Genomic DNA, 10,484 nt, shown 5'->3' on the forward strand with positions numbered 1-10,484 from the left:
TGGTCGTCTTTGCCGCAACTGCAAATGGATTTCTGTCCTCCCAACAGCCTTTGTGTGCTCACAGCACTCACAGCTGAGCTCCAGAGCACTTCTCAGAGCCAAAGCTCCAGCTGAAGAGTGTTTAACAGTGTAGAAATTGGAAAAGAGAAGCAATGGCAGGCAGGAGTACAGCGCAAGAACAGCCCCAAAGGATGGGCACAGGGGAGGAGGGGTTGTGTCCCCCCAGGGACTGGGCAGTGCTCAGGATTATCCCTTTGTCTTGCTGCACTCCAGGCTTGAGATTTTTCCTCTCCTGCCACTCTCCAACCCACAGATTATCCTTTGAGATATCAGTGATATCACCTATGATATTCAGTCCCTGCCACCTCCCTCCCAAGGGGGATCAACAAAGAGCAGCAACTTAAAATAGAGGCTGGACTGAAACTCTTCAGCCTCTGACTCATCTCCAGGAGGAAGACAAGCAGATGCAACTCATATGTTGATCCAGAGCCGTGTACCTGATAGACCTTTATGTGCCACCTGCTGCAACACAGAAGGGATTCATTAATTTAATAGTTATCAAGCACTGGTTTACAGCTTGTTCTTCCTGGCTAGTAGGGTTTGTGTAAAGGCCATCACACAAGTCCTGCAGGAGCCTGGAGCACTGAAAAGCTTCTGGCTCCCAATTCTAATCCTCAGTCAGATTATTAAGGTAGCTGAGATGATGCTGGGGGAAAGAGCATTAGCCAGGAATTTATCTGGGGATAATACACCTCTGTGATGGATCAGAATTAAACTGCTTTATTTCACTGGTCCAGCTTCCTTTGGAAACATTCTAATTTTTGCCTCTTCCTTAGAGAACCCAATTTCACAATGGGCAGCTGCAGAAAGCCCAAGCTTTCATTTTTAGTGCTTACGTTGTGCTTAAACACACTCCCTTTGGCAGAATCAGCCCATTAATCATCCTGGTGAGGAGGAGAGCACAGAACAACTTCTCAGAGTACAAGACAATTCTCCCAGAACTGCTGATTTACTGAGACTGGTTTTCTTTATGGAGCTGTTTTCCTTTTCTCAGCTCAAGTGGCCTTTGCAAAACTGTTTTACTCCTGTATTTCAGGCTTTGTTTCCTGCTAGAACAGCATTTAATTCTTCCTTTCTGATGTTTGGTTTCACACATGTTCACTTCGTGATAAAATTATGCTCATTTTGTAGTATCACCTCAGCAGCTGAATAACACAGTTGAGGGCAGCAATATTTGAATGCAAGGCTGATTTTGTGCAATAACCTGATAAAACCAGACATTATTCCAAGGAGCTGCTCTCTTGAATGGATGCCCAGAAGCTTCTGAAATTATTACTCTTGAAATATATTATGTTAAAGAGTAATCCCCTTCCAAAAGATGCAGTAGCCCAAACTCCTACACACCAGAAATCCAGTGCCAAGTAGGGTAAATTTTCAGGGTTCTGAAAGAGCTAAAAATAATCTAAATAAGAAGAGCCAAATATAAGGAAATATCAAAAGATCTGATTTCACTTCCAAGGAAGGAAATACTAACTCATGTGCTTTAATTTGCTGTGATTACAGTTTTCATAAGAGTAGAGAATAATAGACATTTTGGAGCTTTTTTAGTCATCTGTGTTGCCCAAACTGCACTGAAATTTAAAACAATAACACAGGGAGATAAACATGTAGTTTGCTGTTGCTAAAAAGCTCATGACCAGTGGCCAGTAAAACCATGGGCCAGCAACTAAACTGCACACATTCCTAAATTTAAATTGATATTGCCACCAAGAAGGATGAAAACTGCTCAAATAAAGGCAGTATTGAGCCACTAAGCCCCATAAACCTCCCCACACAGCAGCTCCCATGCAGTGAAGCAGGAGCAAGGTTGTTCCCATGGCTTTTAGGGCACCTCATGGAATCAGGATGCCAAAATGCTGCACATTCCTCCACCACCTTTTCCAAGCCCAGGTGGTTTCACAGCCAAAATAGTGAGGACCAAAATAAAAGAGATATTTGATCCAATCCTGTGTGCAACATTCATCTCAAGGGCCAAACTGCCTAATTAGCAGAGAGGGCAAGCTACAGAGGCAGGCTGGGAGCCAACCCATCCATCATTTGCATTTAAGCAATGCTTTCATATTTGCAAAGTGCTGTGCAAACACCAATTAGTGCCGTGATGCAGCAGAGCTGATTAACCCGGAGCTGCTGTGACTGTGCTGCTCCAGCTCTGGAGCTCAGCCCCTGCCAGCATCCAGCTGCCCCTGCCCTGCTCCTCCTCCTGGAGGCTGCAGTTGGGCTGGGGCACCTCCAGCTCCTCACGCTGGCCTGGGAAGTGTCTGGGACAAATGACACACAATATAAATAAAAACTGACTCCCTGAGGATGAAGTTCTGGTTCAACACTTTGCACGACCCCAGTGCAAGGGACAGCCTGCCCAGCAGCCAGGAAAAGGGAATAAAGCTCACCTGACAGGATATCCCAGTTATCCCTTGTTTTTTCCATCTTTTCCCAGGGTTACCAACTGCATGAGTACATGCAGCACCTCACAGTCCTTTGCTTTAATAAGCTCAGAGCATCTCCTGTAACTTTGTTCTCTTTTAACTTCCAAAGGCACGGAGCACATGCCTGGGAGTGTCCAAGGCCAGGCTGGACAGGGCTTGGAGCAACCTGGTCTAATAGAAGGTGTTCCTGCCCATGAGATGATTTCTAAGGTCCCTTCCATCTCAAACCATTGTGGGATTCTATTCTGGCTCATTTGGCTGCTCAAACTAAGACTGTGCTGACCTGCAGGGGACTCCCAACAGAGCTCAGCCACCACACACTTACTCATCACAAAACTTTGCCTACTGAGCACAGATTTGGTGACACAGGCAGCCTTTCATTCATCCTTGGCTCTGTCACAAATCACCTCACCCCACATGCATTCAAAATATTTGACTCTTGAAGCAAAAATTGATGGGATTTGTGAGATCCTCTTTTAGTAAAAAAATCAGTATGAACAGCAAATATTTCTCCAGTAAGTCAGTGTGACCAACTGGAGCTCAGTTCCCAGGCAAGTGTGTTACAAAAGCCCAGGGACATGCTCACATCTGGCTTAGACCCATCCATACACAAAAAACAAATCAAAGCTTGGGAAATGCTCCTTTTAATATTTAAACCCTGTCACCTGGACACATCTGTATGCATTTGTTCCTAAGAACAGGAGTCATGTGCCCTAAAAACAGATATTTCAAGTGCTCTTCTAGGCTGCTCCTTTATCCAGGCAGAGAACAGGCTCCATGGGGTAATTACCCTCTCCTGTGCACCCAACAGGGGTGAGAAACTGCTGTCTGGAGGTGCTGCTTTCTCCCTTTTGGCTGCAAACACAACCTGAGTGACTCGTGTAGCCTCAGAGCTAAATTAGATGAGCTGTGTTCCCTCCCAGGCAATTTTGTGCTGGGACATCTCACGTTTTGCAGCCCTCAAGCAGATTATACAGGCAAGGGATACACACAAACCAAGGAGGTAGAAAATTTGGGCCTCATCCTTCCACTGGGACCTTCCTGCTGTTGATTTTTCACTCAGATTGGGGGGATCCCCAGCTATGAACCCCCTGACCCTGCAGCAAACACTGATGCTCTGTGCACCCCTGCACTCAGCAGAGTGAGCCCACCCTGGGGTGGCAATCAGGGCACAAAAGAGCCAAACCCACTGAGCTGGGACACCACTCTGGTCACCCAACACTCAGCCAGGACCCCGGATTTTCTGGCTGGTTTTGTACCCATCACTGCCTCTCTGTGACTCAGTTTCTCCATCTATGAAGTGCACATAAAGCTCTTGACCTCCTTTGCCAATTAATATTCGATGTGCTGATGAAGAAAACCCCAACATGCAGGTGTTACTACTCACTAAGGGCATTTTACAAACACTTTTAACTATGATAACAGTTAAAATAGTCCTGTGACCCTCCCAAAGCTGAGCAAAGTAAAAACAGGTTCCACAGACACAACTTACAAAACCAAGAGGTGTAAGGGAAAAAAATGTAAACTCAGCCAACATTTTCTGCTTAAAATAACACTTCAGAACTGCTCAATACAAATGCTCCACTGAAACAAAGCAACAAAACACTTAATTACATCCTGCCTCTAACAAAACTTTGCATTCTTTGTGGACAGAGGAGCTTTAGGAAGTGTTACCCACACTGTCCTGTGTGATTTCCAAAGTTAGACAGACTGAAAACTGGTGGAATCCCTGCCAGCCAAGCCCCAAGCCTGTCACTTCCTATACTTCTTCCTTAACTGACTTTATTCCAGTGGGTGGTTGGACTGGTTCTCAGCAGCAGTCGAACAATATCCAGCGTAAATCAAAGTCAGGGGGCATTTTCCCAAGGGGAAAGTAGGTGAAGGGTGAGCCTGAGTTTTCCTACAGTATTAAGTGCCCCAGGACTGAAGGTGTGGGGTGAAACTCTGCCCACAGACAGTGGCATGCTCAGCGTTGGCAGGGGTGGAAGGCTCTGAGGAGGCTGCAGAGGCTCCTTCCTCTCTTTAAGAGCCAGTAACCACCTGGCTCTGGCACTTCTGCCATCTTCTCAGGGGCTGGAAGGGAGCTGACATCCCTGGAATTACATTCCTTTGGAGAGTGTCAACATAAGTCCCTTCAACTCAACACACCTGGACCTACAGCACATAAAACTTCCTCTTCCTCCAAGTGCCAGGGGAGTTGTTTCATCCTGATTTCTGCACCACGGCAGCAGCACAAGTAACTCAGAGGGCAGAACCAAAGTGTCTGGCTTTTAGAAAGAGAAGGGAATTGGCACTGTGAATTCCTTGTGCTCCTCCTGCAAAGCCATCACAGCATTGATGCTTCATCCACTTCTGCATTTGAACCTCCAAACTGGTCATGTCCCACCTGCACCATCCCAGACTGGGCGCCCTGAGTGGGGTCCAGTCCAAAGGATGTTGTGGGACCAAGGCAGAGGCACTGGCAGGGGGAATGGAGACATGGCCAAACCCCTTCATGTGGCTTTGACAAATATGAAACAAGTTTTTCTTGACCCAAGGTATTTTCTGTACAAGGCCAAGTGCAGGGAAGATTTCACACTGCTCCAAACTGTGCAACAATCCCATGTGACTCAAATTCCACAGGTAAAATGCAGTTTGAAACTTCATGTCACGGCTCCAACAGCCCAGTTGTGTAACACCTTCAGCTATTTCAGGGCTGTTTTCTCTGACCCCAGAAGCCTTCTCTGAGTTTTACTCAAGGACACAAATGTGACCATTGCATTGGTAATGATAGAGGATAGAATTTCAAGGGAATAGAATTTCAGAAGGAAATACAAATGAAAAATAAAATGCATACAGATTGTCTGAAATGTCTCAGAAGGTATGAGGGGTTGAGGAGGGAGGGAGAGAGGAAGAGCATTCTCTACTCATCTTTTAAAGCAGCCAACAGAATTCCACTGCAATGTAAATGAAAAGAAAAAAAGAAAAATGAAAGAACAGGGGGCACAACCTTCTTCTTAAACGCTTCAATAGATGCCTTCCACTCTGCCTGCTTTGGGAGTAGCTTTGTAAAACCCACCCACTTTTCTGGGAATGCAAACCCAGTTTTAAGCCAGTCCTTTTTAACCATGTCTTACCTTCTCCTTCCACTAAGCCACTGAAGCCACCAGTTTTCAATAACCTTTTCAACTAGAGGCTGTTTAATTTTGCTTCCTGCCTGGAAATCTCTATTTTCAGAGGGTGGGGATGCCAAGCAGAGGTCGGGCAGTGCCAGCAGTGGTCGCTGCCTGTCAGCTCCTGTGAGCCAACCCCGGGTCAGTCCCCGCCCTTGGCACAGCAAGCCTTGACTAAAGGTTGTGCCTTCGGGATCTGGGGGATTTTGGCTCTTCCAGCTGGAACCTTTGGCACTGGGATGCTCATCATGAAAAAAACCCTCAAAATCTGCTAAGCAAAACTTTGCCAAATAATGCTCACTCTGGGTCCATGTAAATTTAGAAGTAACAGCTGGTCTCTCAAAGTGACTTTTGACTGATAAAGGACACCACCCTGCCAGAGGCTGGGTATGGAAACCACAGGATGCTGTTTCAGAGGGCACAGTGGGCTTGGAGCACCCCATGGAAGGTGTCCCTGGCCATGGTGGGGGGTGGAACTGGATGGTCTTCAAAGTCCCTTCCAACTCAGATCATTCTGGGGTGCTGTGATTGCTGACAACATAGCACACATACCTTGTGTTTTACAGCCTGTCTGCTTCCTGCCCTGTGCTTGCAGAGGTGCCCTGGGGTGAACACACCTCTGCAGCCCTGTCCCTTTGCTCTGCCATCTGTCCAGCTTCAGCCCATACTCACATCCCTCTTTTAACCCCCCCATTTCTTCCTGTCTCCATCCCAGACACTTCTCTTGCCTCTGCCACTCTCCAGGCTGTGAGATCTGTCAGGAATGAGGTTGGGTGTGTTTTCTGGAGGGGCAGATTCTGACTGCAAACTACAGGTTGGCTCTGCAGGTTCCTGAGACACCAAACCAGCACATCAGACAACATTTGGAAAGGAAAAATGTGGTTTTTTTTTTTTGGTCTTACAATGATCAAAGCATCAAGACAGCAGCTGTTTGAAAGGAAGACTTGGACTTACAAACTGCTATAAATCATTTATGATTGCAAATGAAATGCTGGAAATATAACCATGTTTAAAGGAGAAAGTTATGCTGTGTTTCTGCACCCACTTCCAGTCCTGCCTGTACCTTTGCACAGCCCCAGGAAGAGCAGTTTTCCTGACTGTTTCTGTACCAATATGAATTCAGGAATGGACCATGTTAGTAGCACTGAAACAGGAAGATAAAATATTAAGAAAAGTGAAATACTCTTGGGTGCTGTGACTTGTTTTCCTCCTCAGAGACAGAAAATGCCAACAGAAGGTTCTTTCTAAGTTATATTCCCTCCCACCCCTCTCACAAGAAATGGGCAAGTTTTAAACTTCTTATTTTTGAAGCTTCTTTAGCAGCAGGAGTGAGCTCAGCAGTTTGAAGTACACCCAGCTCACAATTCCAAGTAATCCAGGATTACTTCAGATATAATAGAGGCAGTCATGGCTTCTTGATGAGCCATGTGAAAATGTTTTGAATGAGCAGCTCTGCCCAGACAGTGGCAGGATACAACTGGCTCTATTGCTGTAGAAATCCAAGGAGAAACTCTGCAAACAAGGGCTAAAGCTGAAAAGAGCACTCACTTTCCCCAGGCCTAATTAGCTGTTCTTCAAATTATGTGAAGAAATAAAGGATATATTGAAATACATATATATGAAATTATATATTTAACTCATGATAAAACTCATCTCAGCAGTATATCAGCTTCAAAAGGCTGAAGGTAGCCCAAATCCTTTTGTAAAATCAAAAACCTGCCCTGGAACAACCCACAGCTGTGGTGGCTGTGCCAAGTCTGCAGGGACATCATGCCAGTGTGGCACTGATAATGAGGCACACCACAGTCTGTCATTTAAAATGCAATCCTAAAAGCTGGGAATTGGGCCCATTGCTCCTCAGCATTTCCTGCTAATCTTTGATTAAGAAGAAAGGAAAATCAGAAGGAAAAAAAGCCCAGAAATTCAGCTTTCCATGAACTCTGTACAGCCCCACATAAAACTGAGTGTGCAATTCCCCAATCACAGAAGATAAATGCTCAGACAAGGAGTGGTTTACAACCAATGCCTAAATTACCAGTGACCAAATACCACTTAAGCTTTGCTTTAATTTGGCCCCTGAGAGCTTTATGCAGGTGCTTGGCTCATCACTTATGAATTACAGTTTAAAATTGTTGGCTTGAATTAAGAAGAAAAAAAGATGTAGCACCATCTTTTCCCTCTCCTGAAAGGGGATTTTCTCCTCTCTGCTCAGTAAGAAAACAAGGAGTCCTCCAAACTTCCCAATGGAATGACCCAGAACACATTCCCAGCTACTGGAGACAGGTGGCTGCAAAGTCTGGCTTAAAAGGATGCCTAAAGGACAAGAAAATTACACAGCTGCTGTATGGACCTGCCAGTGTGTGCCCCATCCCACCTTGGGAAGGTGATTTCAGCACTGCAAAACTATCACCTGAAGATCAGGGTCTGTTTTACCCTTGGCCTTGAAGGAGGAAAAAAACCCCAATGCCAAGGAAAAAAACCATTTCTCTTCAGAATCCCAGCGAGGTTTGGGTTGGGAGGGACCTTAAAGATCCTGGGCCTTGGAAACAGACCCTCTCCACCTTTCCTGCAGCCTCCCTTCAAGCACTGCAAGGGCACAATTAGGTCACCCCAAAGCTTCTCTTCTCCAGGCTGGACAATCCCAAATCTCCAGGCTTTATGACAGATGCTCCATCCCTCTGATCAACCTGGTGCCTCCCCTGGGCTCCCAGAACAGGTCCATGTCCTCCCTGGGGAGGTGGCAGACCCCAGGGGAGGTGCCAGCCTTGTGCTGGGACACCAAGGCAGACCCACCCCGGAATTTAAGGAATTTTTCGGGTTCAAAAGTCGGGAATTAGGGAGGGAATGGCTGAGGGCAGGGGCCCCTGCGCCCTCTGGCGGCGCTGCCCGGGATTGCAGCCAGCCCGCGCCACCCCCGGGAAAAGCGAATTTCTGCAAATTTCAGCAAATTTCAGCGTGGATTTACCAACCCCTCTGCACCTCAGGTGTCTCCAAAGCTCCCTGATGCCACGTTTAGTCTCGTCCTGCTTCACACAAGACAGGAGGCATAGAAAGAACGCAGCAAAGTTCATCAGGCAACAGCATTGCCTTCTCACTCCAAAATCCTTCACAAAGATTGACACTTTAGCTCCAAAGCCTGAAGGTGTTTGACAAGCTGAGCACTGGGGGCTGCAACTGCAGCATTCCCAACGTGGTCTCCCTGTGTTAAATAACAGCACAACATTCTCTTGATCCAAGTATGCCATAATTCCAGTGAAGAAATGTGAGACACGAGAATTCAGACAGGACACGTTATTTTTCCAAATTGATACATAGAAATCAGCTCAATACTAATTGATTTTACCTCCTAAACAGGGCTCAGCTATGAGTGTTGTGACACCAGAAACACCCTCTGGCACAGGCCCAGCTTTATTCCTCTCTGCACAAGCCACGTCTTGCCAAACCAAGACTGAAGCACTTCCCTGGCAAGATTTAGTGGTTCACAAACCCTTGTCCAGAATTGCAGCCTCAGTTCACATCTGGATTCTATTTCTGGGACCTTCCCATCAGTGCCAAGTGGCTGCTGCTGACAGGGCTGATTCCAGCTGTCCAGCCTCGCTGTGCTGGCTCATAGACAAGAGATTGGCCTTTCTGTGCTGCTTCTCATCCTTCCTTTGTAACCCACAGCAAAACAAGCCCCTCAATGGACAAAATTAATGAAAATTTGGGCACAGAACCACCATATTGCCCTTTGCACAGCTCAATGCAGATGGTTTGTCAGCAGAAAAGACAGGTCAATACTCTGTAAATACTAAATTATGGTACTGCCTGCAGGGCTTTTCCAGTTCAATCCCTTTTCTAAAACACATCCTTCAGCAGACAGATGTGGCAGGGTAAATATTCCATGCAGACCAGGGTTATGAGGCATTTTGTTGCCAAAAATTTTCTAATTTGCATTTCTAACATTTGTCCCCAGGCAAAGGTTGTCGTGATTTTTAGAAGACAAATACAAGAGCTGCCCAAATGACCCAGATAACTTCCTGAATCACAAACCATTTCTAAAAAGTGCAGGGTGGTTGTTTTTATGGATCTGGGAATAGTAGGGTACACATCCTTGTTTTCCATCTGCCACCTATTCCTCAGCACTGCACTAGAATTCTCAGTTCCCAGTTAAAGCCTGTGAGAACAGGATGAATTTTGCTGGCCCAGTTTCCATGTTTTGCAGCCCACTGGTTTTACACACAGATCTGATGTCATGCAACCACATTCCTGGAAGGCATTTCCCTGCTTCCAAATCCATTTCCTTCTCTCATATCCCCTCAGTTCCAGCCTCAGCAGTGTGGTTGGATGTCAAATATCCTCACTGTACCTCTCCATCATCCTGCTCCAGTGTCTTTTCTGGACTAGAGAGGAGGATTTTGGTCCTGGTAACACAACACGGGCAGGTTCACTGGGTATAGTCATTCTATCCCTGCTCCTGCACAAGCTGTGAAACCTCCAACACTCACACATGCATGAAAAGGTTTATATTCCAGCCCCAGGACACAACCCAGTTCTCAACACACCAAACAGCAGAAACTGAACATGAAACCTTTCCAGATGCACTTCTGTGTCTTGCGAAACGTTCCAGGATTAAAGAATGCCGTGGAAAAAGACCAACACACATAAACTGAGAAGTGGAAACAGCTTAAGGAGGTTTGAAACTCTAATCCCTGGAAACCTGTCCATGATTTGAACATAAATTATTCATGCTGCTGTTGAAGCAGCTTTTATCTATGACTTGATAAAGTCAACATTCCTTATCTCCATTAACACGTCATGTCTCTCGCCACAGTTTGAGTCACTTACTAGTGGCACCTCAGAGCATCTC

The sequence above is a fragment of the Pithys albifrons genome, chromosome 23, assembly GCF_047495875.1.
Source record: "Pithys albifrons albifrons isolate INPA30051 chromosome 23, PitAlb_v1, whole genome shotgun sequence".
NCBI classification, from domain to species: Eukaryota; Metazoa; Chordata; class Aves; order Passeriformes; family Thamnophilidae; genus Pithys; species Pithys albifrons.